The following is a 21,780-nucleotide window of genomic DNA, read 5'->3' on the forward strand; positions in this document are numbered from 1 at the left end:
CTGGACAGTGTTTAAATTAAACAATTGTTTAAATAGTGTAGCGTTGCTAAAGCACATTTCTCAGACCTTACTCTCTGATTTACAGCAGCATAAGAAACTATCATCTCCTCTTGTTCCTGAAAAACTCTGAAGCCCAGCCGACTGAGCACTCACCACTCCAGGTCCCCGCTGCCTCTTGGATCTCTTCCTCATGACTCTGCTTTGTTGGTTTTCTTTCTATCTCGTGTCCCCTTGAAGCCCCGGGGCTGCCGTCCTAGGGTGCGTCTGACCAGCATTCGTCCAGCAGTCTCCACCACTGGGCCTCGCCTGGACTATGCACAGATGTGTGGCGTGGTGTCGTCGGGTGCATGGCCCGGGTTCCACCAGTCTGACACTTGCAAGTCTGCCCCAGCAGTGAGAAGTTTGGACAAGGTCCCCCCACACCCCTTTTTTGCCTGGTGCTGCAATTCTGATGATAACAGCAGTAGGGATGTTGGTTTCCAGTGACTGCAAAGCAGAGTCGTTCATGATGCAGACTTAGCGTTGGAGTCGAGTCTCCTCCTTAACCAGCTTGGTCTGGGAAGCTCAGCTTCTGGTCTCATTCCCAGCCCTCACCGTGATCTGCTGGGCAACCTCGTAAGAGCCTCGGGGCATGGTCCGCCAGAGTCAGCCTCAGATGTTGGGAAACCGTGACTGATGACGTGGCATTCTGTAAGGAAGATCCCAGGCCTTTCCTTCCGTTTTCACCGTCCCTTCCTCCTCTGGCTGTTTACTGAGTGCCTACCATCTGCCAACCTCTGTTCTTGGTGCTGAAACTAGAAAAGCGGCAAAAACAGACAGAATCCCTTTGTTCCTGGGAATTAGATCCTTATTCTTCACCAATCAGCTGTCGATGTCAGGCAGGTTTAGCTACTGTCTGTCCCAGAGCCGCCATGGACAGCTGCCCTGTGTCTGTGTCCCCTCCATTTCCCAGTCTTGCTGAGTCTCTCCTCTGAACATCTTCCCCAGGGCCCCTCTGACCTGTGTCCCTGCTGTCCCACCTTTTACTGGATTTTAACTTGTTTAGTCCCTGAATCATTTATTTGGGATTTTTGGAAATAGGATCTCCCTGTGAGGCTCAAGCTGGTCTCAAACTCACTATCCCAGTAGATTCTATGCTCCTGGAAGGCAGGGCTGGGAATTGCACTGTTTTGAGCTCCTGCCTTTGGCCCAGGGCCTGGCACACACTCTGAGTAGGTGGCACCTGTGCATCCCACCTGTGTGTCTCCCACCTGTACTGCCTTGGTTCCGACTTGGTGCTGGCAGGGAGCCCTTAGAACCTCACGGTTCTCACTTCACTCGGGACCACTTCACATCCCAGTCCTGCCACACAGTCGTCCACTGTCTCCTTTCTGCTGAGAATGCTCACCTGCCTTCTGATTTTCTGGAGAATAACCAACAGTGCATATTCTTTTTATTTCCAACCAGAAGCCAACCATCTTAAAATCTAAGCAACGCAAAAATTCCTAAATCTAGAATTTGGAGAAGCATCTGTGTGTGGGAGAGACTGCCTGTATACACCAGCTTCCTAGTGGTTCTCCGAGTCATTTCATATTATGAGAGTCCAGAAAATGGCAACATTACTCATTTTTCTGATCTACACATCATGAGTGAAAGGAAAGGAATGGAACTTTAGGAGGAAGAAAGAATGAGGAAATGGTAACCTGCGATTACCCAGACATCGATGTTTACCACTACAACTGGAGGAAAAAGATAACGCTGGGCAAGGGCCGATGGGTGCGAACAGGAGTATACTGGTGACCCTTTCTGGGAGGCTGCAGACCTCACAGATCTCAGACAGAAGGCGGAGCAACCGCCGGAAGTGGACAGGGCTGCAGAGGGGAGAGCTTGCAGGAGTGGGAGAGCTTGGGGGAGAGAGAGAGAAAAACAAAGGAAATATATTTTGAAAATGAAAGGTATGGTAGCAAGCAAGGCAATTTTCACAATATGATTTAAAAGGCAAAACTCTTCATGTGAAGGAATGCTATTAATTCCATGGGTTTGCTGAGCCTCGGAGTGAGGAATTCCCTCTCATATTTAATTGATCTAACTCCTTCTCCAGACTGACAATATTTTTGCTGCCAATTTTCACTTAAATCCTTTCTCTCAGCCTCTGTGGCCTCTGGGTGCTCAGTTCCGAGGAGTCATCCGGAGCTGTCCCCCAGAGCCAGTGTCTGTCAGGAGACCAGCAAGTCCTTGGCTGTGCAGTGAAGACAGCAGATGCCTCCCCACACTAGCGCAGCCATGACCATAGTTCAGAAGCCGCAGCTGCTCTCCCTGTGCTCCATCACCTCCGGCCACACCAGGAGCACAGACTCTCATGCCAGCTCGAGGCTGTGGCAGATCTCCCTGAGCCCTGCTGCTGAAATGGAAACGCCATCCTGCCAGGAGTGATATCTAAATGCTGCCGACCAACAAACTTCAGAGAAAATTAGCAAATGAGGACTTACATTAAGACGCCCAGTGTGCACGCCCAGTTCATAACCCATTCGGTGAGGAAGAGAAGATGGAAAACCAGCTTTTCTTTTGTGAATACTTGTATGACGCTCTCTATGTCCTGCCAGAAAAACTGTTCACAGTGTCTGCTCTACAGCATCCTGTTTAAGAGTACAGTATCCGGGTTGTGCACCTGGGTTGGCCGTAAGTAAGTCACTATTCAGTTAGCTCCTTCCCTGTCTAGCTCCCCTGAGGTTGGACTATAGCTGTGGCAATATTGTCTTGACTGTATGCTTTGGCTGCCCTGTAACATACGAACAAATGAGTACACATCCTTTATTTCTTTGTCATGTCTTAGATGCACCACCCTTTGACTATTTTCATTGCAGAGATCTATGTAGATGTTGAACAGTTTTCCTAAAAGAAAAATATTTCCATGAACACATGGTCTCGCACATGGAGCATGTCCTTATAAGTTAATTATATCCGCTGAGCCACAAAAATTAAAGGGCCAACCATAATGCTGTCATAAAAACCTTGTCTGACAATTCTGAACACTTATTCAGCAAAGACCATCTCTAACATTTTGCTGTTTTCCTTGGGTTAACACCTCTGCAATATTGATTAATTAGTTACTGCTGCAGCTGATGACAATGATGATAGCTAATATTTATTGAATATTAAATAATGGCTTGCCAGGCACTCGAACCATGTACTTACCATTCATTATTTTACTGAGTTTTGCAATACTTTATAAAAATGCTCATTTTACAGATGAGGAACTGAGGCTCAGAAGTTAGTACTTTGCCAAAAAAAAGTCATACGGGGTGGGGGGAAGAACCAGGATTTAAACCCAGTCCATGCCATCATCAAAGGACAGTAATACCTGTGTCAAAGTTTCAACATAGTCCAGTACCAAAGTAGGACTGTATAGGCCACGTGGCTTCTATATCCTACCTCACCACCATGGTATTTCAGAGGTTCATTTTCATGAATCAGTGATGCGGTACTCTCAGAAAAGACTGTGATTCTCCACTGTACAGGTGATGGAAGCATCTTAACAGTCTTCGGACAGTCTCTACAATGTTTTCCATAAGTTTCACAATAGTCTCAACAATATGGCATCATATTTAACAGTGTGCCAGATAAAAGTAAAAGTAATTTCAGTTTCAGAGTATCTGTGAGAGACATGACCTGTCCTCATAGTGCAACAGGATGGCTGTGTCTCCGCTCCGACATCTTCCCTACAGGTGTAGCTCGTGCCGTGCCATCACGTGGGAAGCCAAGGAAGACTGAGAGGCTGGAACCAGTCGCCCCACTTGTCCGTGTGGCCCTTCAGCCAGTACTAGGAGCACAACCTTGGGTCGGTGCCCAATAATCCATCCCCATTCCCAGGGCGGTTTCCTAAGTATGACAGACAATAAATCAACACAAAGTCAAAAAAGTGAAAATGCGGCCAAAAAGGAAACAATTGCTACCTCAAAAAAAATCAGAAAATGGTTAAAAATTTTAAAAATCAAAACATTTCTAAATTCAGTTAATTATTGTATAAATTCAGCTCACATTGATGAAATGTACCAGATCAAGGAAATCACAGTTGGGGTTGACTGCCACTGCCATGTGAGGGCTGTGTCTCGTGGGCACAGGAACCACATTAATTTTATCTTCTGAAAGACAGGTCATCACTTATCTGTTGCCTTTGGATCAGCTCCAACCGCCAGCCCTTCAAACAAGCACATGGTAAGTGGCTGTGACCCGTGCAGCTCCTACAGTTTGGAAGGACTGCAAGTTCGTTTATCTCTGCAATTAGTTCATAAAACAGTAGCTTTTCCTGAGCTTTGTGCTTGGGGCAGAAAGCAATGATTTTTTAAATTCATCCTTATGTCTCATTTTTACAAGTTGACAAATACTTTTTGTAATAGCCAGGTGTGGCAGTGCACACCTGTAATCCCAGCACGCAGGAGGCTGAGGCTGAAGGATCACCGCAGTTAGAGGCCAGCCTGGGCTACATTGGGAGTGTGAGACCAGCCTCAACCTGAGTGAGGCCCTGTCCAAAAACAAAACTTTTGGTAATGGTTTAAAGTTGAGATTTTTGATAGTACAAAATGGTGATAAAGACGATGACAGGGTGAATATTTCTTAAATGTCATAATACAGGGGTTATTGTCAATCAGTTTTTAAACTCATAGGCCACTTTGAAGAACTTATGAATACCAGAGAACTTAATTTGCCCATACTCACACAAAAATATGCACTATGTTTCAAGAGCTGCAAAGATTTCATGAAAATCAGTGGACCTCAGATTTTAAATATCTTCCAGAGAGAGAAATGGAGACAGCCGTTTCATCTCAAGAACATAGAGAGTTGGTAAAGTCCAACTCCTGATTAGATGACAACTTTCACTTGGGCCGGGGAGTTAACTCAGTGATTCCATCTCCTGCCTTGCAAGCGCAAGGATCCAAGTTCTATCCCTGGCACCAAAAACAAAACAAAAACAAAAACAAAAATAAACCTCACTCAACACCAATAGTCAAGCAGATGTAAACAGTATTGATCCCAATGCATAAAAACTGTTTATTTTAGTCTCTACTACAGCATGAGATGACTGGCTCTCAACAGAAAATGACAAAGCATAAAAGGTTTAAAGATAGAGTCCTTGATGAGACAAAATAACATCTAAACTAAACTATGACATACATGGCAAACCATCTGCAAGGTGATCTATGATGTCTATGATTAAAATGTTGAGGAATCTAGCGGAAAAGGTGGATGACACGCAAGGTCAGATGGGTAGCTTGAGCAGAACTATAAGAAGTATAAGAAAGACTCAAACAGAAATGCTAGGAGTGCAAAGTGCAGTGACAAAGCTGAAGAAAACCTTCAGTGGTCTGACAAGTAATAAAACAACCAAGGAGAGAATGCATAACCTTACCCAAACTAAAACAATAAGAGATAAGAAGTGGGAATGGGTACAAATACCAGGGAGGAGTATCCAACAGTTACTTTCTATTTGTTCAGTGTCGTCCTCATTTCAGTTGAGAATATGTTTTTAACTTTCCTAGAGACTTTTTTCCGTTTCTGAGGATTGAACTTAAGGGCTTGGTAAAGACCCTCTTTGAAATTTAGAGACAGGGTGTTGCTAAGTTGCCCAGGTTGAGCTCAAACTTGTCATCCTTCTATCTGAGCCTCCCAGAGTGCTAGGATCTTTAACTCATGCTGTACTTAGCAATATGTGGTTTACGTTCCAAATATTTGGATATTTCCAAGTAAGTTTATGTCTTCAGTTGCCAGTTTAATTCCAGTAGGTCTAAGAATATACAGTTACGATTGCAATTCTTTTAAGTCGTATAAAGCTGTGTTACGGCCCAGAATATTATCTATCTTGATAAAAATATTTATATCCATTTGAGAAGAATGCATCTGCTGCTGCTGTTGGATGTAGCGCTCAAGAAATGAATATCAAGGCACATGGGTTGATCGTGCTGTTTGGGTCATCTATAGTCTTCCTTATTTCCTGCTATTAGTAAGATTTCCATCGCTGTGATGAAACACCTGAGAGAAATGAGGTAAAGAAGGAAAGGTTTATTTGACTCAGAGTTTCAGAGTTTTCAGTCCATGGTCAACCAGCTCCATTGCTTTTAAGTCTGTGGTGAGGCAGAAACAATATGAAGGGCGTGGTGGAGGAAGCTGCTCGCCTCATGGCCGCCAGGAAGCAGAGGGAGTCAGACAGAGCAAGCGCTGACAGCTTCCTGCTTCCTCCTTGTGTACTCTGTCCTGCCCAAGCCTACGGAAGGTGCTGTCCACGTGCAGGGTAGGTCTCCTCCTCCCTCAGTTTGCTGTGGCACATGCCAGTCATTTCTGGAAACACCCCCAGGACACCCCCAGGAGCGGGACTTACAACTTTCTTAGACACTTATCAACCCAATCAGGAGGAAAATCAAGATAAACCATCACAACTGCAGACTTGCTTTCTGGATCCCTGAGAAACACATTAATGTCACCAAACAAATCATGCATTTGTTTACTTCACCTCTCAAATATACACTTTTTTCCTTCAGCCACTAAGAAGTTGTTACTTGAATATGCATTTAACATCGGTAGGTAGTTTTGGAGACTGATGTTTTTTCTCAGATATCTAGGGAAAAAACACAGATCCACATGATCCTGATATTAGTAAAAAAAAAAAAAAAATCTTTTTGAGACAGCATCAAAACACGAGCTATAGAAAATTTTTAAAACTAATAAAACATTATAAAATGTTAAAACAATTTCTGTTTGGAGACTCTTAAGAAAAGCTTTTTAAAAGCCAAAGAGTAGAATATTTGCAAAAATATATTTCGCTAAAGATTTGTATCCAGAATACACAAAGAAGACTCACAGTCCAATAGCAAGAAAATACAACTCAAATTTTTATAATATAGAAAATCATATGACCATATACTGCATAGTAAGAGACACAAAGGACAAATATACGTACATGAAAAGATAATGTCAGCAACCTTTAGATGAGTGCAAAATCTAACCACAGTGGACTGCCACTGACTCCCATCAAACCACAGTGCAGCTGGCGCTGGAGTGTGCGGACACAGCCAGCAGTCTCCCTCCAGGGTATACACAGCCTGCCTGAAAACTGAGCACCCATGTGAGTACTGGGAAACAGCCCAGATGCCCTTTAGTGGAATAAACAAATTGTAGTTTTCCTATTCAGAAATAAAAAGAAGGGAATGCATTTGAGATTCATCTGTATTTCTGCCTAGATCAATAGTTCACTTCTTTTTATTTCAAAAGGCTCTGTAGTGCACAATGCATTCCTATGACTATACCAAAAAGCAAAGCTACCGCAACAGAAATCAGATCTGCAAAGTCGATGGGGGCGAGCTGGCTACCACAGCTGACATAAAGAAATTGAGGAGGCCAGGAGCCATCCTAAACAGCACTGTGGGCCAAGTGAGTGCCTTTGTCAAAGCCGATAGAATACATACCAGAAAGAATGAACTTGGCTATATATAAATTTTTCAAAAAATTTAACCAGGTTGTCAGGGAACCCCAAGACAGGACGCAGACTCATGATTCATAAGATACCAACATTAAGGAAACTTGGTGAAGATGACTGGGAACTTCCTCTGCGATCTTGTAACAGATGTTAAAAATCAAGACCCCACCTGGCTGCACAGCTGTCACAGAGGAAAAAAAAAAAAAAGGATATAATCTTGCAACAGAGTTTGACAAGATAGTTCAATATTATATTTTTAGAACTGTTTTGGTATGTCATTAGAGCTCTAAAGGTACCATGTGTACCTGTGTTCCCTGACCCATTTTAACCTTTAATCCTTTAAAGTTGCCTGTCTCACAGGTGCCTCCAGAAAGGCTTCCAAATGAACACACAGGTTAACAAACTCTCAAACCCACCCACCTCCCTCAGCCGCAGCGCCCCTGCTATTGCCCTGACCTGACTGATGATAATTGTACTGCTTTGGCCCAGGTTCCAGATGCCGGCCTCATTAGCTCTGAGTTTTCACCACAGCCCTGCTCCCAGCCCTGAGCACCTAGGGGAATTCAGCAGCTGAGCTGTGGGTGTTTCTACCCTGTTCACATCTACTTTCATCGCACACTGCAGGGTCCCAGGAATGAGTCCATCTGCAGGATGGCTTCGAAAATGCCTTTGGCGAAAACAATTGTGGTGAGCACCCCTCCCACGCGCCTGCTCCCGGGCAGGACCAGGCACCAGCACGTCAGTGCCTCACACCTCAGAGCGAGCTGCGGCCTCAGAGTGCACTTGGTGCGCTCACCTCATGTTCTGCTGGAAAACACCTTTCTTGCCTACTCACAGAAATCCAACAATTCTGATTCACATTCTGTGTTCTCACTAAATATTTCCCTAGAAACTAGATCCAAACTGCCGTTCCCTCCACAACTCCGAGCCATTCCTGTGAACCTCTGTTACAGGTTGCATCCCACTTGTGCCTCACACTATCATAATGTAACTGTCAAGTTTATTGCATCTGCTGATATTGTAGCCAAAATGAGACCAAGGCCTATTATTCATCTTTATTCTTTCTATTTCTTGCTGACCCCAAACAAATGTAGAGCATATGATGATAAAAATAAATATGTGCCAAATGAATAAATAAATGAAATGTCGATGGGCACATGAGTGGATGTTGACTAAGTAGTGATGGAGAAAGAGGTAAACTGCGAACTAAATTTTCATTTAAAAAAATAGAATTTTCTCCTTCTCTCCTACAAGGAGGACTGTTTTGAAAGAAAATCAGCTCCACTGGAAAGTACGGAGGTGGCGAGGCCCAGAAATCTGTGGGTGATTGCACCCACTAATTTATTCATGGGCACACTGATGACTATACGGCTTCTCCCCAACTTCCAGGATACCAGGAAAGGCAGCCGGCTCTCCTCCGTCCTCAGTGTCCAACGATGGCCGCTTTGATTCTGTGGGACATCACGTTCCAAGTGTGGAGAAGAAAGGTGTTACAAAGATGGTGTCTTTTGCATAAAAGCAGCTAGACTGTGAGAAAGAGGGCAGGAATTTACTTCTGACAATATAGTCTCTGTAGAAGGTACCGCTGACCCACACAAAATGCAGACCTCAACGGCACACACGGGAAAGACACCCATCAAATTAGATCCCCACCTCTGGTGGAACCATCTCTGTCAGGCACACCCGAAAACAAGCGCCTGTGAGTGGTGGGGATTTTCCAAGGCCACCACACAACCACAGGTACCGGATAGTTTATGACTGAAGCAACTATCAAATGCCATGCTCAATGTCCTAAACGCGGCATGGCTACTTCTTTTCCTTTAATGTCTTTCTCATTGCTGTTTTCCTGCTGTGAAATATTTTACATATTTATGCAAAATTGCTTGACACTTTTTCACTTAAACAGACAGATTTTTGCCTACAGTCATTCACAAGAAAAATAAAGTAACCTTGGCTACCTCTCTGTTTGTCCCCAGAACACTTGAATGGCCTCACCTGGGCAAATCCTCTGCATGTGGGGGCTGAAGTTAGGAAATAAGAGTCCAGTACTGAAAAACCAAACATCTACCTAAATGTTATTAAACCTGCCTTTAGAATATTGAGTTTAACATAACCAGGAGCACCTCTTGCTATTTTCATTTTTTTTTTCTTGGCTGAAACACCAAAGTAGAATATTTTAAAAGGCAATGTGTATGGATCTGGATATATATATTCAAAGAAGTTATCATCTGATATCACACAGGCATCTCCTTTTTAGTAGTTCTGGAATCTCCAGAAAGAACTATTTCTAGATTATAAAATTATGTGTGTGCAGCCCAGCACTCTAAATGGTTACCTGTCTGGCAGCTTTCCCCACGCACCTCTACTTGTGTATCACTGAATTGTATATACGGTTCCTCAGAGGGCTATAATGTGTTTCACGGGAAAGTCTAGAATACATGTGTTCATACAAATTTAGGATTAATCTGCACAAAACACAGCATAATCTTTAAAGCTGCAATTCTAAATAGTGCTGACTTTCAGAAAAATTGTAATTAAAAAAGGAAGAGCGTTTTTAAAAGGAAGTCCCTCGTGAGTCCCTTTGCCAAGTAAGTAATCGCCTTCTAACTTATCTGTTTTGCAAGTTGAGAAACAAGATCCTCATTTCCGTCTCACTGGTAGAGGAGAGGATGAGGCCAAAGGGCACCATGTGGACGGCCCCAGCGGAAAGGGCGAGAGAGGAGGAGAGAGAGCAGTCCAGGTCCTCTCCCTGGAAAGTTAAATGTCATCAGGGTTAGGCCTTGCCAATATAAATACAATCACAATGATGGTATAAAAAGACATGAATTTTCACCTCTATTGACTTTTCACGTTCATGGGATAATTATTGTAACATTTTCTTAAAGGGCAAAAAGCTTTTGATGATGAATACATCTCATTACATGGAATTTTACGTGTAATCCTTACATGAATCTCATTGTAATTCAATGGATGAATTACGTGTTAATGCTAGCATAACAAGCCTTTAACCTATTTGACTTAATTACAGGCATATCATCAGATTTACTGGGAAAGGTTTCTTCCCTTGCTCAGAAAAGTCTTTTCACTTTTTTAACCCTTTGGTTAAACCTCTGGAAGAAGTATCAACTCCTGTTACAGTCTCTTAGTAGCACTTTCTGTAGACGTTCCTGTGGGAAGAGGAGATAGAATTGAGAGCACCTCACTCAGCGTGACTCTGTGAATGCCTGTCTGTGTGTAAAGCGACCTAGCGTTCCTGGACCTATATGGGCAGAACCTTTTGCAACAAAATCTGTGATAAATAGAACCAACTTTGGACCAGGGCTGGAGACCCAGGTTAACCAGCACGAACCTCGGCTTCCTTTCCTGTTACATGGAGCTAAAATACCCACCTACCTAGGCCCTGGGTTTTGGTGAAGACCAGATGATATAATGTAAGTGTTTCAAACCGTGCTGTGCAAACAATAAATCACAGTACAGCTGGAGAGTCCTGGTGATAGGAAAGAGAAACAGGAAACGGGTGGGGTCAGGAAGGAGAAGAGCAGGAGGGAGGGAGAGGGACGGGGGGGGCAAGGATGAGGGAGGAAGAAAAGGAAGAGGAGGAGGGGGAGGAAGAGGAGGAGGAGCAGGACCTGGTGAGGAGTCCCTCACCACCGGCAGTGAGGGTCCAGTCTTCCATGTGCAGCAGTATGCGTTGGCCGTGGAAGGAACGGCGCTGGGGCCGGTGGGTTGAATTATGTCCTCCTAAAACTCTGTACACGGCACCCTCCACCCAAGAAGGCGATCCTCCTTGGCACAGCCGTATCTTTGTCCCACAATTAGTTCAGACGGGATCGTGCTGAGCAGGTGAAGCTCGTTATCCAGGACTGGTGTCCTCGAAATGGTATAGATTCACATGAGCGTTCACACATGCACACACACTCACACACGCGCGCGCACACACAGTGCCCAGCCCACGTCATGCTGACACCCACAGGGTGAAGCTAGCCCCATGTCTGGCCCAGGGGAGGGAGAGGAGGTGCGCGCAGCACCACAAAGCCTGAGTGCACAACTACAGTGGGAATCCCTGGACCTAGATCCCGCCTCATTGCCGCAGCTCATGCAACACTGGCTTGGAGGAGAAACGTGAGGCCCATGGCCCTGAGGGACCTCACAGAGGGAGAGGGTGAGCCTGGCATCCAAGGCCAGCACATGGTCACTGCTGCAGAGCTCTGTGTTCCTGTCCTCCTGCAGTGACCGCACAGGCTCTCAGTGTTGACCTCTGAGCTCTGTGGACAGCAATGAAGGGCTCATCCCCAGGAGGAGTCCTCTAGATCACAAAGGTGGGGACCCAGTGTGCCTGGCCCAGCCCGGTCTCCACCCTGCAAGTGCTGGTGTCCGCGGGCCTGATAGGTACTAGGGTCACATCCACCAGCAGGCAGGACCAGAACCTGGGCTAGGAGAAGCTTCTGAACATGGAGGAGGAAGTGAGACGCAGCCAAGAACCCCACCCACGCAGATTCCTGCTCCACAGGAGTGCAGTCCTACCTACGAAGGACACGGTGCCGTCATCGGTGCAGGGCACTGTGGAAAAGTACACGGACGGCAGACGGCGTAGAGCCAGGCTGGGCCAAGGGAAAACGGGCTCAGATCACACACTGCAGGGGCATCAGAGAGGAGGCCCACAGGCAAAGACGAGAGGACAGACAGGCATCCGTGTGGGCCCGGCTCAGCCCACAGCAGAAGCGGGAAAGAGCAGAGCAAGGGAGCTGGGACACAGAAGGTCGCTTCCTCTCCACGTTAGTCCTGTGAGTCTTAGAGAAGAAGCAGGACAAGGTGGCCACACCTGTAACCTCAGCACTCTGCGAGGCCACGGCTGGAGAGCCACAAACCAAGCCCAGCCTGGGCAGCTGAACTACTTGGCCAGACCCTGTCTCCAAAACCTGTGTAAAGGGGCAGGGCGGGCTGGGGATGTAGCTCCTTGCAAAGGCCTTGGGTTCAATCCTCAGTTACCCTCACCCACACACAATGAAGGCTTAGGGAACGAAAAGCGTGCTGCAGTTCACGCCAGCTCCGGGCAGGAGGAAGGCCGCCGGCTGGAGCTGCGAGCCCTTCCCTAGCCAGGCACACATCCCTCTCCGTTTGTATTTCGGCAGGATCTGACTTGAGCACACCGGCCAGACACTTTCGGGATTGATGGACACTGAACAGCGTACTGAGCTCCTTCCAGGCCTCCGGCTGGGCCGTCCTCACCCAGGCGCTGGTACCCGGTGTCCCCAGCACTGAGAAGGTCGCGCCCCAGGAGTTGTACGAGGCCCCGGGGTCTGACCAGCCCTTCTCATTTATCCACAGAGCCAGCTACGTCAGAAGCATTAGCCTCCGGTGAGCCGCTCCTGTTGTCTGGCGCGTGCGGCCTTCGTTTCGGCGGTTTCCCCTCGCTGGGCTCAGTGTAGAGAGCTCTGCGCCTTGTTCTTTAACTCCGAGTCTTTTATTTCCCGGGCGCTTCCTTTATTCCTTCTTGGGAGCCCCCGTTTCCGTGTCAACGGACGTTGCTGTCCTCCGTCCTTCGCTGTGCTGCCACCGCAGATGTGAGTTAGTTAGCGGGAGGCAACCGTTAGCGGGAGGGAGGAGCGGGAGCGGTGGCCCGGTTTGATCACAGGCCCGTGTCTCCTCGGAGAACAAAGCCGCTTCACAGGGGCTTGCTGGCCAAAGTCCAGGCTGACACCCGCGCAGAGCCGTGCTGTGACTCATGTCTACCGCCAGGGCTCCTTTCCTTTGAAACCAAAGTCCTGGACTCCCGTGTCTGTGCCACAGGCTGAGCGCAGGGTCCCGAGCCACCCTGAGGCCACCCTGCAGGCCACAGACGTGACCCCGGAGGGAGGGCCCCGAACACAGTGTAAGCGGCCACTGCCCGCTCCCCAGAGCTCAGGAGCACAGACGGGCTGGAGTCCCTCCAAAAGGCTGCAATTCGCCGGAGGAGGATGGATGGCTCCCATTTCCGTGCTGTTTAAAGATCGTGTCAGGCCGCCGGCTTCTAAAGTACAAACACGGTCCGTGGGTGATGTGATGGCAGTGTCCTGAGTGAGGGCCAGGCTGGTCCCCATCTGAGGCCGGCCTGGAACTGGGGTCACGTGGTCACCCAGGCATGAAATACAAGCTGTGCCAGAAATTCAGCAGTCCAGAGACGAATTGTAAGGCGATATTTTAAAAACCAAGTTCAGTGCAAGAGTCCATGCTAAACCGAACACCTAAGTCAGTCTTAATCAATGACGAGAATGAATTGATGGTGGTGACTGCCATGAAAGTGGTAAGACAGCAGAGGCCCACACAGAGCCTGCTCCACCCTCCTGGAAAGGGGAGGCTGAGCCTGGGGAAGGGTGGAGTCTGAGGAAAGCCAGAGAGGGCCCAGGACCTCAGGCCATGGGTACCCGAGCACCCCAGAACCCCATGCCCAGCTCCAGGCTTGCCTTCATCTCAGCTCAGTCCTTCTTGTGAACCCTATGCAACAAAGCTTACATCTGACCCGCAGGCTGCCATGGCACCTGCCCTTGCATCTGTCTCTGGTCGGGGGCAACACCTGCTCCGTGTCCTGGGCAGGGTGATGCCAGGTCCCTGCAGAACCCCACGGGCAGCCCCTGTAGGGAAGGGAGTAGCTAGAAGCCTGTGGCCGGGCAAGAAGTGGCAGCCGACAACGTGGGGACTGAGAGGAGAGAGTACGGGAGGTCATACGTGGTGACGCAAGGGGCACGCCCACCCAGTGGGCTTCAGTGACCTAGGCGCAGGCATGTCAGCGTGCGGGGCTGTGTGCCCCGAATGCGCCCTGTGACCATCTGCTGCAGGCCAGCTCTGAGGGCATACGTTTCGGGAGCCGCATCCGTCCACAACGTCCCACAGCGTGAGACTGGCGCAGGAGAAGAGAGCCAGCTGCCTGGGAGAGTGGGTCCAGGAGAAGGAAGGGAGGGAGGAGGAGGAGGAGTGGGTGAGATGCCACAGGCCTGAGCCCAGCGTCCTGACGTCTCCTTGTCCTCCATCCACAGATGAGCCCTGCTTCAAGACCAGAGCTGAGAGATTTTGTCTGCTTTTTTTAAAGAATTACTTAGATTTGGGGTTTCTCAAATAAGAAAAACCACGTGATATTGATTTGATTTATTTCACTTAACATTGTGATTCTATGGTGCATCCGTTTTCCTACAGATGACTCGGGTTCACCCTTCTGAGTGGCAGTGTGGTGCTCCATCATGTGTAAATACCACACTTTCTTTATCTGTTCCTCTACTGTTGGATATATAGGCCATTTATTTCTAAGATTTAGCCATGGTGAATTGTGCTATGGTAAACAAGGTTGCACATGGTTTACTGTATGAGGCTATTTTAACTCTGTCAAGAAGGTGCCAGGAAAGGGAAGAGCTGGGTCAAATAGTGTTTCTAATTTTGGTATTTTGAGGAATCGCCATACAAGTTTCTATACTGGTTGTACTAGTTTACAGACCTGTGAATAACATAGCTTCCTTTTTCCTAACACCCTCCCTAGAATTTGTTATTATTTGATTCCTTGATGATGGCCCTTCTTTCTTGAGCACGATGGAATCTCAGTGTTGCTTTAATTTGCACTTTTCTAATGGCCAGAGAGATGTTGAGCGTTCTTCGTGTATTTATTGGTCATCGGTATGTCTTCTGAGAAGTGTCTGTTCATTTCAGTTGCCCACTTTTGATTCAGTCTTTTATTGGGGGGGTCTGATTTTTTTGAGTTCTTTATAAATTCTAGATGTTAGTCACAGGGGCCTACTCCCTATGACAAATATGGGCATTTTGTATTATGAACACATACTGATAGAGAAAAAGTAAAGATAGAAAAGAGGATACAGAAAACCCAGATGTTGAATAAAAAAGTTACCCGTGTGTTTGTGTGGCACCTTTTGGTGTGCTCTGGTTTATAAAATGCTTTCCAATGACCAGGAAGTGTGTCTCCTCCTGAACTTGAACTTGGGTGTACGGCCACGTGTGAGAAAGCAAAGCCCACATTACAGCGCAGGTACCCAGGGTGAGACCCAGCTGGAGTCCGAAAGGAAGCCGAGAGACAGGCAGCAGAGTTTCTCTGGGTTTAAGCACTGTCACAGACCCACCAAAAGGAAGGGACAGGCTTTGAGTCCGCCTGAGGTGAAAGGGAAATGAGGAGAAGAGGAAGACGGTCGGGTTCAGGCAAAAGGACACCTCCTCGGCTGTCTACAGGAAGAGCAAATGCTGCCCCCAACTTTTCTGGCCAATATCTGGAATCTGGCAAGGTCCTGAGGCCCCAAAACTGCCAACTTCTCTAATACTCTCACTTCAAAATACTTCAGATTTTGCCATTGTTTCCCTCTGGAAGAACTTACCTTTAAACGTGTCAGGAAGCCCAATCATGATTTAAAAAGCAAGTTTTACCAAAAGCGTCGTTGAGACCCACAGCTGTGTTTTACTAGCCATCTTCTCAGCCTGTCGTAGGAGATTCACATTTATTCTTAGGAAGAGGTCTGAGTAATACTAAAATACTGGAGAAGAACCATGAAACTGCTGTTTCAACATCAGAAAACATTTAATGCAGTGCAGTTACAGAAACTGACTCTTCCCGGGAAGATGGTGCCTCTCTCCTCTTCAGGGCTCCTCAACACACAGTTGTCAACCAATGAAGCATGAAGCAGTCTATCAAATGTCTATCAAACTACTTTCAAGTATGAAATAACAGTGTATTTTGAAAAATTAATTTTATTTCCCTTAGCGAGAGCAAATTTTCAAAAATTGTGATGTTATTCAAAGGTTGAAAGGACCAATACTGGAAATTTCAGAAAGAGATTAGTGGAAGCCTCTTGAATAGCAATTTTTGGTCTAGGAGGGACACAAGGCCATTTCAGAGGGATCTGTTTGCTCCCGAGGGGACCTTGATGGTTCCGTCATCTATTGAGGCCTCACTTGGCCTGAGATTACCGACCACATATGGCTCTCGGCCTCCGGGCCAGGCTCTTCTAATGTTGTGACAGTGAAAAAGAGCATCATGGTAACTATCTCCTGAGTCTTGGCAAAGATTAAATGAGATAATGCACAGAAAGCACTTGACACAGTACTTAGTACACGGGGAGCTGCCTGAGCGGAGCTGTGCCAACCTCCCTGGCAGGGAAAGTCCCCTTGCTGAGCCTAAGTACAGCCCTGCCCCTGGGGCAGAGGGGGCTTCAATAACTCACCCCCTGTCATCTTCATCGTCTAAGGGCAAACAGAGAATCAGCACCGGATCAGCAAGTCATACTCTCTCAGGGCGTGAAAGGCACCTGAATCCCCAAGCTGAGAGGATGCAGTGAAATGCCTCAGGCCTTGAAACTTCACATAAGTACTTAAAAGCCCACAGTGGTCTGGGCTCCCTGTGTGAGCTCGGCAGGATCAAAGACAGGGTCCATATCCTTCATTCACGTGCTAACTCAGCAGGACCACGCAGACTTCTTGATGCGGATTGTTTTAGTCTGAAAATCGGGATCTTAGTAATATCTCAGGAAGGAACTTCCGCTGAGGGTTGTGAGGCAAGACCACCACAGCCGTGTTCTTTCATCTTTACTCTTTTCTTCTCCTTTTCTGTAATTTTGCATGCTCCATCGGTCACTACAACTGAGGCACCAGAATGAGCAATACTTTGTCTCCCAAGAGCAAAAACAAAAGCCCTCGAAAAATCGGGTCTCTGCAAGTCCCCGATGCTCTCAGGAGCTTCCAAGGAGGGTGTAGAACTTGGATGAAATGTTTTAAGGCATTTAGATCATTTTCAGAAGGATCGTTTCCCAGTATGGAGTTTGACTGAAAAGACAATGAGCACATGATCCCCGCGATTTATTTAACATGACACACACTATCATGCTGCGCACCTCCCCAGGAAGACAGTGGCTCGCCTTTGGAAGAGGAGGCAGACACCAACTCCACAGGTGCGGGTCTTTCTTCAGGCCTTCACGGTCCTCTTCAGACAGGTAAGCCCAGGGCAGTCCCACCAGCAACTGCACTCTGGGGTAGTTTGCCTGAAGTGCCCAGTCTGTCCTGTGGCAACTCAGTGCCGTGCACCACTGGTGCCTGCGGCCCGTGGCCTGCACGGGGCTGCCGCAGCCAGGCCAGCTCTGGGTTCTGCTTCCTGACTGGGCTGCTGCCAGCTGAGTGCAGACCGTTCATTCCCAAGGTCGCCAAGGTGCCGACCAAGGTGTGGGTAGTGGGCATCGGGAGCCACGGTGAGGTATGTTTCATCTGGAGTCTGGTTTTGTGGGCCTCAAAGACACAGCACCAGCACCACAGTAGCTGTGCTGGAGACCCCACCAGTACCACTGTGCCAGTACCACCACCCTGCTGGCGGTAACCATGTCATTGAAATACAGTAACGAATATCCACACGCTCCGTCACCCAGAACAAGGCCTCCACGTGGTGTAACTGACCCCCACTCCCTGTGCCATCCTTATCTTCCAGACAGCCAGATGTTTTGGATACACACAAACACACACACTTTTAAAAACCACAATACAGATGTGCTTAGAGTGTTGCATAACTTTAGCCAAGTTTGGAGCTTTCTGGGAAGCCAGGTCATCCTGTGCAGCTGGCTCTTCATTGTCATGTCACATCCTTAGGACCCCTCCTGTTCCTGAGCGTGCCTCCATCCAGTCCCGCTTTCAGCCCCACACTCCAGCCATGTGGCTTGGATGAAACAAATTCGAGCTCCAGTCTCCGCCCTGAAAGATCGGTGCGTGCTCTGCGACCCTGAACCTGCCACTCTCCCTCCGGCGCCCCTTACTCTGCTGAGTGGTTTTGTTCTGAAGAGTTCGTCTGGGTGCTCTGAATTGGAACAGTAGGGGGCTTTGGTGTTTGGGGGGCTTGGTAAAGGCTGACTGAGGTCTGAAGCATGTAAATAAACCAACACGAGGCCAGGAGAGGGTCACTGGGAGGGAGGTGGCTCGAGGTCACAGCTGGGAGATGAGTGGCAGGAGGGGGGAGACCCTCATGTTGCTGCACTTGGGCCAAGATCAGAAGCCCGACGTGGCGGGACCTTTGGGGACAGGACTCCGCCATGTTGCTGTGGCAATTCTTCCACCGGCTCAGACCCTTCCTCTAGGAAAGCTTGGCCTCCGAGACAAGAACAGGTGGAAAAGAGGGGGAAGGGAAGATAGAGCTGCTGCAGCCAAAACCAAAAGAACCCTACCGAGGGAAGACCACCAGAAGAAGCCCCTTCTGCAGTGTGTGTGTGTGTGCCTGTGTGTGTGTGTGTGTGTGTGTGTTTGTGCACACGCATAGGAGGGAGAGCAGGAAGTGAGTTCTCTCTGCCAATCCCCACCATGGGATAAGAGCTTTAACTAATTCATCCCAAGACCCAGCCTCTTCCCAAATGATGACCACTAACCCAGGGAACCCTAGATTGCAGAATTTCATTTTCACTGAACTATGAACAGATCTCGTGTGAGTCCCCTCCACAACACACACACAAGCACACACCACCCCTTCTGCCATCTTTTCTAAACAAACAACAGATTGCATTGCTGCTGTTCAGAATATTATGCCAAGAAAACAGGGATAAATAAAAAAACTTCTTCATCAAGATGCAAACTGAATGTATGTGCCTACCGAGCGAGGGAGGCAGCGCACGGTTAGGAGCACTTCCTAAATGTTCTCCGAAGCCCGTGCCTGCAGAGACTCGGGGGGCTGGCTGGCCAGCCCCCCCCCCTGGAGCTGGCTGGCCAGCTCCACGCTCCGGGAAAGGGCCATATGTGAGCGAGTTGGTCCACCATCTGCACTGCACTCTCCAAATGCTCAGCAAGCGCTCTCTTCAGGGTCACCACGAGTCCCCATTATACAGATGGACAACCAGAGAGAACAGAAGCGCCTGCCGCCTTCCCACTGCTTCTCCTGGGATCCACAGAAAGAAATAGGCTCCATTTCCCTCACTGAAATGATTGTCTTAACAACAGCAGCAGAAAAAACCCAACAACTTTTTCCTGATCACAGATACAGTGTTCAGCGTAAAACCACATCCACCAGGAAACATGGCGACTACCTAGACTGACTCCAAGAAGAGAGTGAAAACAGGTTCCTTCTGCCTTCCCAGCACTTCCGGTGTCGGACACAGGACAGCCCGGGGCTGCACTGCGGCATCAAGAGGAGGCTTCACGGGTGAGCTGAGATGAAGATGCGTGAAATCCACTGCTTTCTCCCCAATGAAAAATGACAGCCATAATAACAAAGACATGAAAATAGAAAACCTGCCTGCTCGTCCACTCTGACAACGTCACCGAATGTGGCATTGTTCCACCCACGAGGAAATTCTTTAACCTCACTAAGCCTCATGGTCCTCATCTGCAAAGTGGGGCTGGACCCAGTGTCCATGGCTCACGCCCAGGGACTCTGGTGATTAAACGCCTCACTGCGGGTGTCAAGAACCCGGCACAGCGCCAGCACCCGGGGAGAGCTGTTAATCCCGGGAATTCTCCCACCATGCCTCGCTTAAAGGCCTCGCTTGGACAGGCAAATGGGGACTCGCCAGTGGAGGTACGGGGAGGTCCCGGGCTCGGGGATCACACATAGGTATCAGCAAGATGCCGGCCCTCGAGTTACTACTGCTCAGCATGCACTTCGCACACTTTCCATGAGAACAGTGTGACAGTTCTTTGTGCCCCACCACAAACACTGCCGAAGCACTGGCTGAGCTGACGAGGAGAAGCCATATGCAGGGAGGGGTCCAGGTGGCCCCGGGGCACAGATTTCAGCTCTGTGACAAGGCCACGGGCAGCTGGGTGGATGAGGCTGGCAGCAGCAGAGCCTGGGCAGCTCCTCTGAATAAAGGGTTCCGGCTGGCTGCACATCTGCGTGGCAGGGTCACAGTGGCCTTGAGTGCCAGGAGGCCAGGATGCGCCCACGCTCTGAGAAAGCTTTTACTCCAGGGAGGCAGGGAGGCAAGAAGAGGAGGGCTCGCCCCACCCACCACAGACACAGATGACGGGGAGGGACCCCCGAGCTGTCGCCTCGGAGAACAGAGAATGCAGGTTATTGCGCAATTTCCTAATTCATGAATATCTCCATCTGGAAGGCCGTGACGGAGCCGCCCTGAAACGCAGCCCACAGCATCTCTGTCCACAGCTGACAGGTGTGACGTAATCAGGTCAGTCAGTGGCCAGGATCCTCCTGGAAGTCTGGACTCGGAGGAGTCTGAGGGAGTCGCCTAACTCACCGCGGCACTGCATGAGGACAGGAGGGGAGGTCACAGGCCGGCCGACCTCACTTGGAAGAGGGGTGAGAATGGAAGGCTCAGCGCTGCAGACTCACGGGTGAAGGTGTCAGAGCTCAAACATGCCCTCCATTGAGCCATAAAGAGCATTCTGCATACCCCGCCCGCCCTAGGAAATCACCAGGCATGGGTGGCTTCCTGCCCTCTGGAGACCTCCCCAAACTGTTCACCTGCTCCCTCAAATCAAAGACCACCAAGGAGACTTCAAGGTCAAACTCAAAGTAAGCCCCACCCTAGTAAGAAACACCCCTTTGATCCCACAGATCTCCTCTCCTTCCCGACGGTCTAACTGCAGAAGCCAAAATGGCAGGAGATGTCTCCCCCGGTACAGCAGGCTTGTGGATAAACAAGCTTTACTGATTTCATTTCTAAAACTTCGTTTTGGCATGTTAGAATGTGAATGTAAATGCAGTATTTAAAAATACTGCTTACTGAATAACATCTTTAAAATAAGCATTTCAGGTTCAGTGGCTCCATCCAGAGCACCCGTCTCTGGGAAAGCTGTTTACGTGGAGGTCATGTCAGCTCCTGCCTCATCCAGACTCTTTCCCTCTCTGATCCAGCTACCAACAGTAGTCTTGAGACTGTGCTCTCTGTCGCTGTGTCCTTGGGCCCCTGGTGGTCTGGAGGTCCACACTGGCCCATTTGTATCATATGAGCGAGGCACGGCTTGTGTGTGCCAAACCATGCCAGTCCGGGGAGGTTGTTAGCGCAGCATTACACTGAGTCCCACCCTGCCTGACACACCTAGAAAAAGGTCCTGCATGAAAGCGGCACACAGCAGACCTTCATCAGCAGAAAGCTGTCGGGGAGAATTGATTCCCACAGTTAATCTTTCCAACTTAAGGTCCACATTGTCCTAAGTTTAGGAAGCTTCAGTCCACATACAGAGACTGAAGGAGACACAGGCTCCAGTGACAAAAACCCAAACTGGATTAAGCGCTATAAGAGGGGGATATAATAAAGCACTCTGAGGCACAGAGTGAGCGTGGGGGCTCTGAAACTCATGGAGGGTGTATCATTAAATCCATGCTTAGAAGGAGTTCTTTGGGTAGAGACAAGAAAGCAAAAAAAAAAAAAAAAAAAAAA

General features: G+C 48.4%; 2 long non-coding RNA genes across 3 annotated transcripts in view; one reads left to right on the forward strand and one right to left on the reverse strand.

Annotated features, from left to right (window-relative positions):
* Positions 1–9,631: 9,631 nt before the first annotated feature.
* On the reverse strand, positions 9,632–12,312 carry LOC104853919. 2 transcript variants are annotated; one of them, XR_002024964.1, is made up of 3 exons: positions 11,972–12,312; positions 11,077–11,310; positions 9,632–10,196 (listed from the first exon to the last, which is right to left on the reverse strand). It is a non-coding gene; the product is annotated as an uncharacterized LOC104853919 (long non-coding RNA). The 2 variants fall into 2 exon arrangements; XR_777921.1 differs by having other exon boundaries at positions 11,077–11,318.
* A 6,860-nt stretch (positions 12,313–19,172) lies between these two features.
* LOC104853918 overlaps positions 19,173–21,780 on the forward strand; it is a 6,421-nt gene continuing 3,813 nt past the window's right edge. Inside the window, exons 1-2 of the long non-coding RNA XR_777920.1 lie at positions 19,173–19,955; positions 20,494–20,912. This is a non-coding gene — a long non-coding RNA (uncharacterized LOC104853918). The remainder of the gene's footprint in view (positions 19,956–20,493; positions 20,913–21,780) is intronic.

Source organism: Fukomys damarensis, unplaced genomic scaffold, assembly GCF_012274545.1.
Source record: "Fukomys damarensis isolate Sample0158 unplaced genomic scaffold, DMR_v1.0_HiC HiC_scaffold_5, whole genome shotgun sequence".
Lineage (NCBI taxonomy): Eukaryota > Metazoa > Chordata > Mammalia > Rodentia > Bathyergidae > Fukomys > Fukomys damarensis.